The sequence below is a fragment of the Pipra filicauda genome, unplaced genomic scaffold (genome assembly GCF_003945595.2).
Source record: "Pipra filicauda isolate LSUMZ 115617 unplaced genomic scaffold, ASM394559v2 scaffold15_size4787011_pilon, whole genome shotgun sequence".
Lineage (NCBI taxonomy): Eukaryota > Metazoa > Chordata > Aves > Passeriformes > Pipridae > Pipra > Pipra filicauda.
In genome coordinates this window covers 3730502-3744610 of record NW_024104096.1, presented here as the reverse complement: position 1 = coordinate 3744610, position 14109 = coordinate 3730502, and the positions used below count along the sequence as shown (strand labels likewise).

General features: G+C 35.8%; 1 protein-coding gene across 2 annotated transcripts in view; it reads right to left on the bottom strand.

Moving 5' to 3' along the window:
- Window positions 1–14109, bottom strand: part of ADK (adenosine kinase) — a 277270-nt gene that overhangs the window by 65884 nt on the left and 197277 nt on the right. The window lies entirely within an intron of this gene.

The following is a 14109-nucleotide window of genomic DNA, read 5'->3' as shown; positions in this document are numbered from 1 at the left end:
TATCAACACATTCTATAACTACAATTATATATAATTATTATATAACGATATAATATTACTAATAACAATGGAAAAAACTACATCAATATACAGCAAAAATCAGGGTATTTCAATATTAATAACTGCAAGTATGCTATAACAATTTTTAAATCCATAAGCATGAAAATAAATTCAGAAAACCCAGGGTTAAGTTTATGCTGAAAAAAATCCAATTACATTAAAAGATAGACAAGCAAGTTATTAGTACATTAACTCCTACCTGTCTTGATACTGCAAATGAAAAATACATGAAAAAAATGCAGCATTATGAAAACATAATTCCTAGATAATTCAGTACCCCAAACAGTAAAATATTTAAGTAATAACAATAGTTATTATATAGTTTTACTACAGGATACTCTATCATTACTATTCCCAACAGTAGGACAGAGACATCTCCCTGACACAGCTCTTTCATGGTGCTCTTGTGCTGACAGAGGACCAAGTTAACAAAGAGCAACGAACCTTTCACAAATCTTGCATCACACAATCCCTGCTGCCACATTAAAGATTAATGTGGCAATAGAGGGAAGCCCAACCTCCTTTCCCTTTGCTCTCCTGCATAAGACTTAGGCATAATACAATCAGTGTATTCTTAGCCCACAATCTTTCACTCTGTTCTGCTAGAATCCAACAGTTGTTTTAAAACATGGGGACTACTATTAAAAGTTGCTGGAAGTATTCATGCAGAAAGCTGAAAAGATTGACAGTGATTTTTTTTTACTTATACAGCAAAGACTAATTTGTATTTTACGCTGTTTCAGCAGTCTTTAACTGTTTTCTTCAAAATCACTGGCTCAGTGGCACCATATGGAGCATGTTGAACTTAAGATACCAAGAATGTGTCCAAGATATATCTCACTCCAGTGTGTTAAAACATTCCACCCTGCAGCTGTCATTATAGGAATATAATTCATACTCTAAAGTTTAAAGAAAAACAGTGTAGCTTACTATGCTTATAAAAATATAAGATTCTTTTGGTTCCAAGTAACAGTCAGTAAATGGAAAACAGTTAATCTTAAATACTGCTGTCTTAAATATTTGAAATTTTAACTGATCATGAACTGATTTAATTCAGCATGATATTTAAGACTATAATATTTAAGAAAGCAAACAAAAAAATCTATAGTGAAGGGACTCATATATCTAGCCTTAGCATAGATCATTATTACTTTTTTTTTCTTTTCCATTCATTGCATTTCTTTTAAAAATTGATATATGAGACTACAGAGCAAAAACCCTAGCTACATTGTGTAATGGCACTGAACAAGCATATCATCATTATTATGACATTTCACCTCTGTCTGGTCATTACTTCTCCAGTCTTTTGTTTGATATCTCTGCTTGAAATGTAAGTTTCTCAGGACAGGACATGCCTCTTACTCTGTTTTGTACAGTGTATAGAACTCCAAACATCATCTATAAAGTTAACTGCTGTAATAATAAAGGTAGAAGATAGGCAAGAAAAAAGAACACGATTTCTTAGAAAAGCTGTCTTGGGATAGACACATTATTCAAATAGTCAATTTGCAAACAAGATGCCTTAGAAAAGGTCCCACAAAACCATTTTAACATGCCAACCCATTATATATTCTGTATATGATACATTTCAGAGAAAAACTGTTTTAGAGAATTTAACCATTTTATTGATACAATTTTTCATACGCCTTTGTCTGCAAGGTCAGGAATTTGTACGAGGCTCAGGGGAAAATGTTTTAGAAATCTTCTAAAGTTATCCCCTAATAGTTTACTGATAAATGGTAAACACATATGTAAGGCTTAATATCCTGGAGGTCTTCATTGGAAAGCAGTAAGTTGTGTGTGCCTTGCTGGCAAGGTGGGGATCTCCCCTGTCCAATATTGTCAGTGTTCCATTTACAGCCACCCAAGGCCCAAAGATCCTGATGCAGGCTGAGCACTGCATACCTTATGTCTCTGGCCAGTACAACACGAAGGAGGCATTTCATATTTGCAGAGAGATTACTGGGAGCAGGAACGTGCAAATGGTTTTTGCAGGTTGGTTTGTTACAGAAGGATGGCTGGTTGGGGCAGCTGAGAGCACAGAAGCTGGCTGGTGACAGAGAGCAGTAACTCAGTCATAAGTACTGCCCAAGACCTTGTTATACCTTCCACATAGCTGTGACGGGCAACGTAAGATCCAGTGAAGTGTTTGAAAATGTGGAATTAAAAGAGGAAAACATTGCAGAGTTATACCAAATTTGCGCCCCTGGCTGTGGCTGGGTATGAGGTGTTTGATTTCAGAAAAATGAAATGCAAGAAATAAACAAGAAAAAAAAAAGTAGTTAAGGAAATGTTACGAAAAGGTTAAGCATCGTAACTTACTTGGATGTTGATTTAAATTAGTAACACTGTTGGAGCAGCTTAACACAGACAAAATTAGTTACATTTCAAACAGTTTGCAGGATGAATTGGATATATTTCAAATCTACTTTTGTGAATTTTATCTACATGAAGTATAATTTTTCTTACTCATAATCCTGAACAAGGATTAATTGCAAGAGATCTTATTAACAGATGAATAAAACAGTAGCACTGAAAACATTTTTTCAATTCTAATTAAAAAAATCCATTAGAAAACTTTCCACATACTGTATAAATTACCCAATTCTCTCCATACACCTAAAAAAATCATTACTGTATCACTAGACATCGAAGATTTTGAAATAGAAAAATTAGGGGTTTGCTTTACTTTGTGTTTTGTTACATGTTCTAAAAGTCGTTACCTTGAACAACATCCACAAGACAGAATGTCTGCACAGCTTACTCCTGAATTAAGCATTTTCCTGGTCTAGAAACATTGCTCATTAACCTAATACATACTCTTCTCTCACTCTAAATCTATGTAAATGCCTTCCAAAGTAACTCACTTCTGTTAATTTACGTTGCAGTATTTTACACAGTGCATTTTTAAATTCCAAATAAAAATAAAGAGAACCTGTTAAGAATGGTAGAGGCGAAGGTTGGTTAAAAAGTGATAACTGATATTTAACTTTCTAAAATAAACAACTCCAGTGGAAGATGTGCAAAATGAATAGGTATTGTTTGAATAAAGTCTGTTACAATGAAGATTCTCCCCTAAAATACTTGATATCTTTACCATAAATGAAAAGATATCTTCGGGATGTGTTACATTGTCATTTCCATGCCAACTTAAACATTATCCCAAGAACATATCTGTAACACATAAAACACTTTGATCTTGATTTTAGCTTGCTCTACCTGAAATATATACATGCACCACTCATCCTGAGACACAGAATTCTTGTTTGAAATATGAAAGGAACTCATCTGCAAGTACAGTTAATATGGACTCCTGAAACTCATGGTTTCCATGGAGTACTCTAAATAATGGGCCCACCTGCCACCATTCTACACTTCAGAACAGTCCTAAGTGTGTCCACCAACCTTTCAGATAACGCATGGTCAGAGATGGGTTACAACTGGCCAGCATAAGGTTGTCTACTTCTTCAGTTCTTTTCATGAGTTTAGATTCTAGAAGAAAGAGATTTGGTTCCAGATGATGAGTGTTCTTTTTTGAGCAGTGAGATTCAGTAGTTTGACTCATTATCGTAATTCACATATACCAAGATGCAGCTCCATCCAAATCTGGCATTTACTTTGATGTTCAAATCAAATGCATAGTGTTTGGCAACTATATATGCAGAATTTAAATTGACTGATCCATTTATCTGAAACTGGTATGTGTCCAAGACCACTCACAGATGTATTTCCTGCTCTAGTAGAAATTCCGACAAGAGGAAAAAGACATATTAATCATAGGCTGCTCCAAAATAACATGTATATCAAATACTGTGTGTTAAGACCATCTGACTATCCATCCACATAGGTCATACATGTTTCAAAAAAAATTAGGGAAAAACAGGTAAACTGATGGTAAAAGATCCTGCAATTCCATGAAATTTCAGATATTTTTCCAGTTGCAGGAAGGTCCTCCTTACAGAGCAATCAGGACTGCCCCAACGACACATTTTATGGTTACAACTTCATTTCTCATGAAAATTCCAGTTCTTTTAAGAAAGAATCTTGCACAACCTGGATAGGTCAACAGTCTGATAGACAAGATAAAAATACCCTGGTCTCTCAGAGGAATTCCAGAGGAGAAACACACTGCATTAAAAGAGATCCTGAAGAGAACCTAATTCTGTGAGGTCTCCTACCTGCCAGGGATCAAAGATACTGTCCATAGCTTGGTCTCTCAGATTTACAAAAATAGAATCCTTCAGAAGGACAGTCACAGGGCAAGAGAAATGAACAAGCTCTTGACCTGCACACTGGCTTTGACTCAAAGGACAATAACATCAAGATGAAGAAGTAGAATTTCTCAATAAAAATAATGAGTTTCCCTTAAATCGAGATATCAATCTTTAGCATGAGAAAAAATTAAAATAAAACTCCTAATTCCAGAGATATTTGGGATATCTTCAAACAGTCTAGCAAGGCTGTACCTTGATAACAGAAGAACAGCTTGAAAAGTATCACAAAGGACAGGTTAATTGGTATCCTAAGGGTCTTCCATTGGAATGTGTACCACTTTTCCATTGCTTTCAGGTGGGTCTCTCAAATGCTAAAGGTTTTTGCTTTTTGACAAGGACAGCCCACGTCCTTACAGAGCAGGGAGAACCAGCTGGCTCTAAGGCTCGGACCAGAAGCAGATGCTGATGGCCAGTTCCTCTGTAAGGATGGAAGGGAAGTCCTTCTCCTTAGCTGTGGGTGGAAGGAAGCAACGTACTACTAGTGAAACTGTTGCCTCCAAATGAAGATGAGGAACACAACTGTTTGTTGAATTTCAAGTTTAGAGTAGGGAGTCCCCCTCTGCACAGTTAGAAAACTAACCAACTAACACACGGTTTTATATAATACAAAATTTCAATTGTCCCAACCATTAGACTGTTACAATTCTCTCCTTCAGAGGAAAGCTCCTTCACCTGGAAACCACTTCAGCATGGAAAGCAAAGTGAGCCATGTATGCCTGTTTCTCTAATGGGACTGCATATGCTGTTGGTTTTGACACGGAATATGAGGAGTCAAAGAAAGGTTGACTTAATGTTACTTATCACACATGGATTAGCAGTAGTTTCATTAAAGTAAAGGTTTTGTGGACTATTTCGGTGGAGAATTAAAAAAATTACAATGTAATGACCAGGAGGGATAAGTTCTGTTAACTTAGAACAAAATCCTATAGAGCAAAGCAATTTTTCCATGTTGCTTCCCTGGGAGGTCAGTACTTAAACAAATGGTATTGTAAGTCAGAATATGACCACTAAACCTGAAAATATAGCTTAAGGAGACACTTTCATGTGGCTGCAAAATTGTCACCCAAAGGCTGTTGTAAATGGGGTGGCTTAAGTTTAAAAATAAGGCAAGGTTTTGGAGATCAATTAATGCCTTTGGGAAAACCATGGATGCTTTTATGTATCTTTCAGATACATTAGGTATCTGCAGTTGCATTTTTTCTAATTCTTTTACAAGCTTATTTCCTGTCTTTATGACAACTCTTTGAAAAAAGTTTAGAAATTAGTAAAATATTTTTGCAACTCTTACATACATTTATGACCCATTGCATATGCTTCGTAATATATTGCACATTTAGCTTTCCATTTAATGCCATTTACAAGAGGGATAAATTACGTTTTAATTGTATCATTAGTAAATTTAATCAATGAAAATGTCCCATATTGTAAACTCTAATGTCTTTACTCTAAATTCTAATTAAAAATTAAAATATAGATTTTAATCAGTAACAGTTTAGCATAAATCAGTTCTAAATACCTTCAACATATTTGTCAATGCATGAAGGAAAAAAATTTTTTGTGTTAATTTACTTATACTTAGCAACTTTTCAGTAGTCTTAAGGAAACATCAATGGGTTACATCTATTCTTATAAAATCTACAGTAGAGACCCCAGTGATGGAAGGTTATATAACTAATTTAAAAGAAGAGAGGTTCAAATGCCTAGGTTTGCTCTTCTTCATTGAAGAAAGGCAGAAAAATGAAACTAGTTAATAGATTTGTAATCAGATGTGAAACAGTCTGGATGGAATAAAAATATTATATGAGCTATATAAACAGAGTGAAGGAAGGTTTTGACAGAGAAAGATAACATGATAAAAAACCAAGGTTAAAACTGTAGTTTTGAAAAAATAGTGCTATGTAATATTATAGAAAAATAGGTTAATATAATAAAGATATTGCCAATTCTATTCCAAAATCCCTAAAGTAGGTTTCCAAGATTTTGTTCATCATCGTCTTCCTTGACTATCCTTCCCTCTTCTCCCCTTTCAAGAACACTTTGTTCAGACTCAAATTTATAAACAAAGCAAGTAACAATACATACTCTTTAGGTAAAAAAGGTCTCTTTTATATAAAAGCCGCTGTCCAAGAACATTTACAGCTAATATCTGAACTCATCCATGCATAATAACATTCAACTTAATACCTGCAGATAAAACTATTTAGACTGGCTGCATATATAACATAAGTCAGAATAAAAAAGGATATTGCTTTAAACACTATGCATTTAAGTCAGCCAATGACCCCAACTGTGTTTCTTTGCTGTATTGCTTGGGAGACCCTAACAGCATTGCCTGGCTAGATCTCATGAAACAGAGAAGTTATCAGGCTTTCCCTTTCAAAGTCCTTTGTACCACCATGTACTACCCTCTCATCTAGTCAGATCTATGTTGCCTGGGAAAGCTGGACCAGCTCAGTGATTCAACAGTAGTCCAGCCCACTGAATTCACTCTTGCCATAGACACAAAATTGCTGAATCTGAGTAAAGGGGGCAGATGACATCATGTGATAAGGACAGGGGAGAGCTCACCTGTCAGCTCACATTAGATGCTTTCCAAGGGGATAACATGGCACTGAATGGACAGTCCACTGCAAGGACTGTCTGTAACAATGGAGAATCCCCAGTATATGTTGGTACAAAAGGCTTTAGCATGTCCTAACAATACTCTGAATCAGAAACTGGCTACATCTGCCCTAAACAGAGCTTGAAATGTGAAGGCATTGAATTAACCTTAGCTGGATTGGAAAACAAACCTTTATTATAACTTACATATTTCATCTGCTTTGTTATCTGCAAATATCTGTGAAATTTCATTGTTCTGAATTTACACTGATTTAAAGAAGTTTTTGTGAACATTTCTGCCTCCATTCTGCTAGTTCTTATCAACTGCATAACTCAATTTTATTCTCTTATTTTCTGTGTTTCTTAAATTATATACTAGATATTATATATTACACATTTTTTGCCCTAGTGATCTGATTATTGAAAAGGCGTATGCAGTTTACCTTCAAAAGGCTGTCAGAGACATACAGTAGTATTACATTGAAAAGCCAAGTTCTACACCTTTTTTCCTCCAGACAGGTGAGTTTTGTCCAAAATGTAGCCAGCAGCTGACAACATCTCAGGACACTTAATTGAAGCAAAAAGTTAGAACTCAATTTTGCTTCTTCCTGGCTGGTGTGACCTTCAGCAAATAACCTTTCAATTGTCCACCTGTAAAACAGACAAGACTACACACCCACCTTTTTGGTTTATCCTGAGCATTAATGTTTATGAACTGTTATGAGATGCTCTGGGAAGTGCTACAAAGTGAAAAGGGTTATCAATCATCGTCAGTAAAACACAAGCTGCTGAAATACAGTGGAATCTGCCTTCCTTTCTCACAGGACATGTTCTGTCTTGTGCTGCAAGCTCTCCAGTATTCACAATCTTAAAAGTATCTCAACACTGCATAGTATAAGGAAGAATAAATATCCCTAAGCATTCTGAGAGACTATCAGGAAATATTTTTAGTTTTAAGAAGTGAAGTCTGTTGGGAAGTATAAACTTTGCTTCTAAATACCTGCTTGTTTTCTGTAACAGGAAAGCCATTTTTTGAGATAGGATTCCTAAATTGCTTAAATATCTAGACATTAGCTGAAAGCAGCGCTATACATAAATTTAAATACTTAGCTCTCAATTTTCCTTCCATTCATAATGTACTAGGTAAACTATACTAAAATAATTACTTGCTTATTACTCATGAATTTCAGTGCAGCAGCTGAGACAATGTAGATAAATAAGATGATTAATTGAGACAGAATGAATCACAACAAAATATGTTGTTGTATAAGGTATGATTAACTCCACAGTGATTCATATCATTTCAGATAACAGGGCTTTTATCAGAAATGGCTGCAAGGTTGGGAAATGATTTAAAAGCATTTTATCTTAGAGAGCCACCGCAGTTCACATGGGAGGGGAAAAAAGGAAAAAAAAAAGAGAGAGGAGAGAAGGAGAAGCAGATTCAGTGTCTGCAGCTGAAATAGCCTTGGGCTGTTTCAGCATCCTTCCCACAGCACATCTTTGCAACACGCCATTGACATTATCCACCTCCCTTGTGCTAGAGACGCTCTCATTTTTCAGATTGCCACAGTTTATTAGATATTCCAAAACTGAAAAAGTTAATTTCATGAATTAAGGAGCAATATTACAGTGCCATAGTTGTCCCATAATTGAAAACACAACACCTGCACCAGGAAGCAGGCATCCAAATTGTACAAAGACATCAAAGAAAAAGAATATTTATATTTTCTCCATTCAGAATTACACTTTTTAATTCCCAGGCTCCCTCTAAAGACTGCATAAATCCTAAATGTAGGATTTATAAAAGGAAAATATTATCTGTTTACTGCAGTTTAGAAAAGCAAACACCAGCAGCAGCTGACCCTAAAAACCTCTACCTGTTAAAACAGAAGGAAAGATGAGATGTCTCCTTACAAAATATTTTCCCATGTGTATTTAACAAACTGGGTCAGAATATCTGACTACGATTCTTAACTGAACCTCAGACTCCCTGTAGGGAACTGTGCAAACCTCAGTCTCTCACCCAGCCTATGAACTGAAGACAATTACCCTCACCTGTGGGGCAAGTTTCTGAGAACTTCTGAAAGCATAAGGAAAAAGAAAATGCTCACATATAAACTGAAATGCAAAACACTGACACCCAACTTAATTTCATTTAAGATGATTAATGTTTTTGAAAACTTAATTCCAAATGTATAACGACGTAGAAGCTCAAGGTAAAGGCTGAACTCCTAAGGATGACAGTTTGCAAACAACCACTGACTGAAAATGGACCAAAGCTAAAAAAAAAAATGCTTTTTAAGGGCTCCTTATGTAACAAACATGCAAGTTAGCAGTACAGTAAAATAAGCCTCTTCAAGATACTCAGTTTCAAATATGATCTAGTATTTGCCTTCTACTAATAACTTCAAACATTTTAAAATAATTGTAAACCTTTACTTGTAAATACTTCAAACATCAATTTGGTGATATTTATGGCATGACCAGCCATCCTTTGCTATGTTTGTTACTTCTTGGTACCATCTGATACAGAAGAACAGACTGAAATGTTGGTCTCCCTTTCATTATTGAAAGTCAAACTGTATTTCCTTTCTTCCACACACCAAATTACATTTGCCACCTGATTTTCTCCTGACTCTTACTTCTTAATACTTTTCTCAGAATCAGACAACTCACCAGTGTGACAGGACATTCAGGCAGTTGTGGGAAGCTATATGCTAGGTCTAGAAACAGTAGCAGCTGCACAGTGTAAATTCAAATCAATTCACTTAGGCCATTATGAATGCACACTAGTTTGAAAAGAATTACAATGAGGCTTATTTATCTGATGAAAGTGGTTATGTCTCATTCAAGATTCTTGTGGGCTGTGGGCAGATTCTTAAGCCTGTAGGTATCAGTCTGGTCCCAGGTGATAATGAAGCAGAGGAAATTTGCAGGTGGGACTGAAGGTTGTCTGCAGTGCCATATCTTAATGTAATATATCAAAGTATGTGGAGTGAAAGTTGTTTACGGCAAGGCAATGGACCAGTTTGTTTGGAAACTGTCATTTAGGTATAAATCCTGCCGTGTTGACATAGTTCATGCAAGAAAAATTAGCAGCATTTCCATTCATTCCCCTGGTTAAAATAAGCACAAAACTACAGACTGAGTGCAAGTTTAAAATCAGGAGCACATTACCTCACCAAAACCTCAGTTTTATATTTACTGTTTTTCCTAGCCACTAGTGAGAATTTTCCATGTCACTAAAGAGACTTGCCTTTACAAAGGTTTACACAGGGTCTTAAAGACTGTGTCCAAACCACCTATATTTGTAGGGATCTTTCTGTTAGTATTTGATACCTCACTTGAAAACATTTAAAATAAAGGAGGCACAACGCACTCTTTCAGTATAACTGTGAAGAGGAAATGATGACAAGACCTGTTTGCTATCTCATTCCATATAAAGGCACCCATCTCTTCAAAGCCCAGGATTTCTACCACCACTAAAGCTATTGTTATTGCTTCTTAAAATGTACAAGTCTTGCACACAATCTGCTCTCTTTTCAGTGCATTTGCTGTCACACCAGCATCAATTTCCCAACGAGCTCACAGATGCATCTGTCTTTGCAGAACTTCAGCTTACAATCCTGTAATTAATTTGTTCAGAAACTGGGTGTTTAGAAGTAACAACTCATTACAGTACAGAGGATGAGGATCTAATTTCCAAGAATAATTGCTATCTTAGTTTTATTATATTTGTACTTTGGAAAAATTCACAATTACTCTTCTACATAACCTCCTCAACTTCTACTGATGGCTCTACACTGTATACCATAAGTTACATTGTTGGCTTTTGCTTTTTATTGTAAAGCCCTAAATGAGGAGCTCAGCATGTCTGTAATTCTAAAGTTTCTAAATTCTAAAATTTCTCAGTGATGCCCTGCCCACACATAGCAAGAGAACCCAGAAGATCTTTACCACATCAACGTGAACAAATATTCCTCTGAGTCATGAATTGGTGCCATATGCAGGGATGAATCATGTGAAAGTCTTGCAGGGTCCCTTGAATTCTGAAGAAACTGCTATCCAGTTGCACATCCAAAAATACACAGCCTGTTTCCCCCCGAAGTAGTTCCTCCCCTGAGGAGATGCCATTGTAACTCACATCTTCTGGGGAGACTGGAAATTGAATTCGGATTCCTGTGCCCATTATTGACTTTGATGGGTCAAGTATATCAGAGACATCAAGCTTTAGCCCTAACTGGGAAAGTGGAAAGAGGTCTGGGAAAGAAATATATACAAATTTAGTCTCCTTTACTTGCCTAGCATAATTTCTGTGTAGGAAACATTCCACAACTCTGTGTAATCATGTCACTTGCAAAGCTTTCACTCCTTTGACCATTCTGTTACTGGAAGTTACTTTGAGTTGTAAAATATGTATTCTAAGGTGAGCTTTTACAGCCAAATTAAGCAGCAACTTGTGACAAAGCAGTTATCATCAGGAGATAATTGACCTTATTTGAGAGTTAAGCATCCTAAGGCAAAGTAGAGTGTGCTTAATCCTGGCAGGTTAATTATCCAGTGATTATGGTAGCTTGGAAGGTATTACTGCTAGGAACCATTTGCAAAATGACACTATTAAAAAAATCTTAATTTAATAAAAATTAAAAGCAATGACAATAATCAAGTTCTCCAGTCATGTATTGCTACATAATGACTGCAGAATGACCCTAATTGGTTAGCAGCAATGACCATATAATTATTCCTTTTCTGAATGTGCTGTACTAAATGTATTATATGAAGTACAGTTAATAAATATCAAAAATCCAAGACAAGATGTTTAGGTAGTTATAAAAGTGATTTAAATAAATTATCAAAACACCAGTGGTCACTGAGTTAATGCTGAAACTGATACATGTTCTGAGTTGTTACTACAGCATTCCATGACTCCACTGCAGTAAAGGGTATGCTGGCATTTACATTCTAAACTAGAACATTTATTCTGAGAGGTTTATAACTTGCCCATTTTAATTACCATCTGGCTGAAACTTGAAATAACCAATCTCCATTCAGATGTAAATTTTTAAGTAGAAGATGTAATTTAAAATCACTTTGCCAATTGTTTTTAGTTTAGGAATGGCAGCAATTTGGAATTTTGCTGCACTTCAATGTTTTTGTATTACTCAAAAAATAAACAGCTCAGTGCTTAACAACAGAATTGTATTGGTCTATAATGTGGAGTGAAGATAAATATAGGGAAGAATAAAAATTGTGTCTAAGAGTATTGTTTGTACAAATAAAGTAACAACCACAACACTTAGTATGCCTTGCTTATATATTAACTTGTGCGCTTACACTGATGGAAATTTTAACAAAAAGAAAAAGAAAATCACACTAAATGGGTAAAAATTTGGTGTTGGCTAGCTGAAGTGGTTCACTGCCCACCAGGACATACACAGACACAAAAAAAGTCCTGAATACACTTGTAGCTGAAATTAAGAAAGGAGGAAGCTACTAGAAGGCACGACATGTCAGAATGGGCTTTCTCTTGAGTTTTGCAACCACTCTTTACCAACAAGCACATGCAGAGAGCAGAAATACTGACAATCAGAAAACACAGCAGCTACTCCAAACTAGAAGTACATCATGCCAAGAGTGTGGTTTCAAGTCACACAGGAAGACAACAGAATAAACCACCGCAAACAGCATTTCAACAACTCAAAAGCAGCAATAGTAAAGCTTATATGGTAGGAAGCAGAGGCCAAAAAATGACAAGGGTTCCATGACTAGTATAAGTAGCAAAAAGGGTGCTACTCTGAAGTATTAATATCTATTGTACTGCCAAGTTTAAGGATGTTCACTTAAGTTTAAATAGCATCTATTATCCTGAAAGACACCAAAATGCTTCAGAAATCATTCACAGAAAATAGGGGGAGTCTTCCAACTTAACAAACACAACAGTCCTATCTAATATTTTATGACAGTGGGGGAATAATGTCATAAGAAACTGAAATGACATAGGACATTTATGTAGACTGAATACAATTTCTAAAATTGCATGTCACTTTATAGCGGACTATTGCCTATAAATGACACAAATATACAAAATGTAACAACCTATAAAAAATAGCACCTAATGAACCACTGTGATCTGAATTATCCTACTAGGTCGATGCAGCAGTATTTATATTAAAGACCAGCAAGGTTTAATCCCAGAAGTTTCTATGAAGCCCATCTACCCAAAATTGGCTGGACTTAGTATTACGTAATTTGTGAAATCTGGTAAGACTTTTTGTGTCGATATTACACTGCTATTAAATCAAAATATTCAGTACCATCTTTGTGAGGACTGTATCATGAAAGATGTATAAAGGCAACGGTTAGGAATAGCAGCAGCATGTCTGGAAAATACTTATTCTGTGTAGTTAACTATAGTTAAAAAGATTCCGCTTATCCCACTGCATTTAAAAACATTGCAATTTTCTTTGTTTTAAAAATACTTATTTTTAAATTTTTTAAGTCCTATATCCGTAACAATGCTAGTCCCTAATGTGGACATGTGGACAATAGTCTAAAGACTGACTTGTGTTGGTGCAAGTCCCTGTTGTCACAATCAGGAATAACCACTGACAGGAGTAAGTCGCTTTCCCATAATTTTCCTGTACTCATGTAGTTATCTTGAGCGACAAACCCACATTCCACTTAGGTGTGTCACACTTTCCAAGGCTTTTTTCAACCTTTTCCTGCTGAGCAAACTAATAAATATTTAAGAACACTTTCTAAAGTGGGAAAAAATCAAAAGTGACAGCACTAAGATGAGTGAAATCTGAATTAATTTCATCTATTAACACGGACTTCCAGGCAGAATTTCATGCAATCTGTTTGCCAACTTGCATAGTAAAGATAAGCCCTCCTTTGATGGACTGCCAGTCCATCTACCATAAAATCATTGAGAACCTTTTAAACCAATTATCTATATCTTAGTTTTCTCCTTCCACTTCTCCCCAAAGAGTTGTCTTCATCACAGAAAATGCTATTAATAGCAGTAGTATGGGTATGGAATCAAGTTACAGAAGCTCAGTAGTAGCCCTTCATATGTTTCCTTCCAGCAGACTTAACTCCAGGATGAGTACATCGTGCACATGGGCAGTTATTCCAAAGCAGCCAATGTGTTGAGTATTTCCCATGAGAA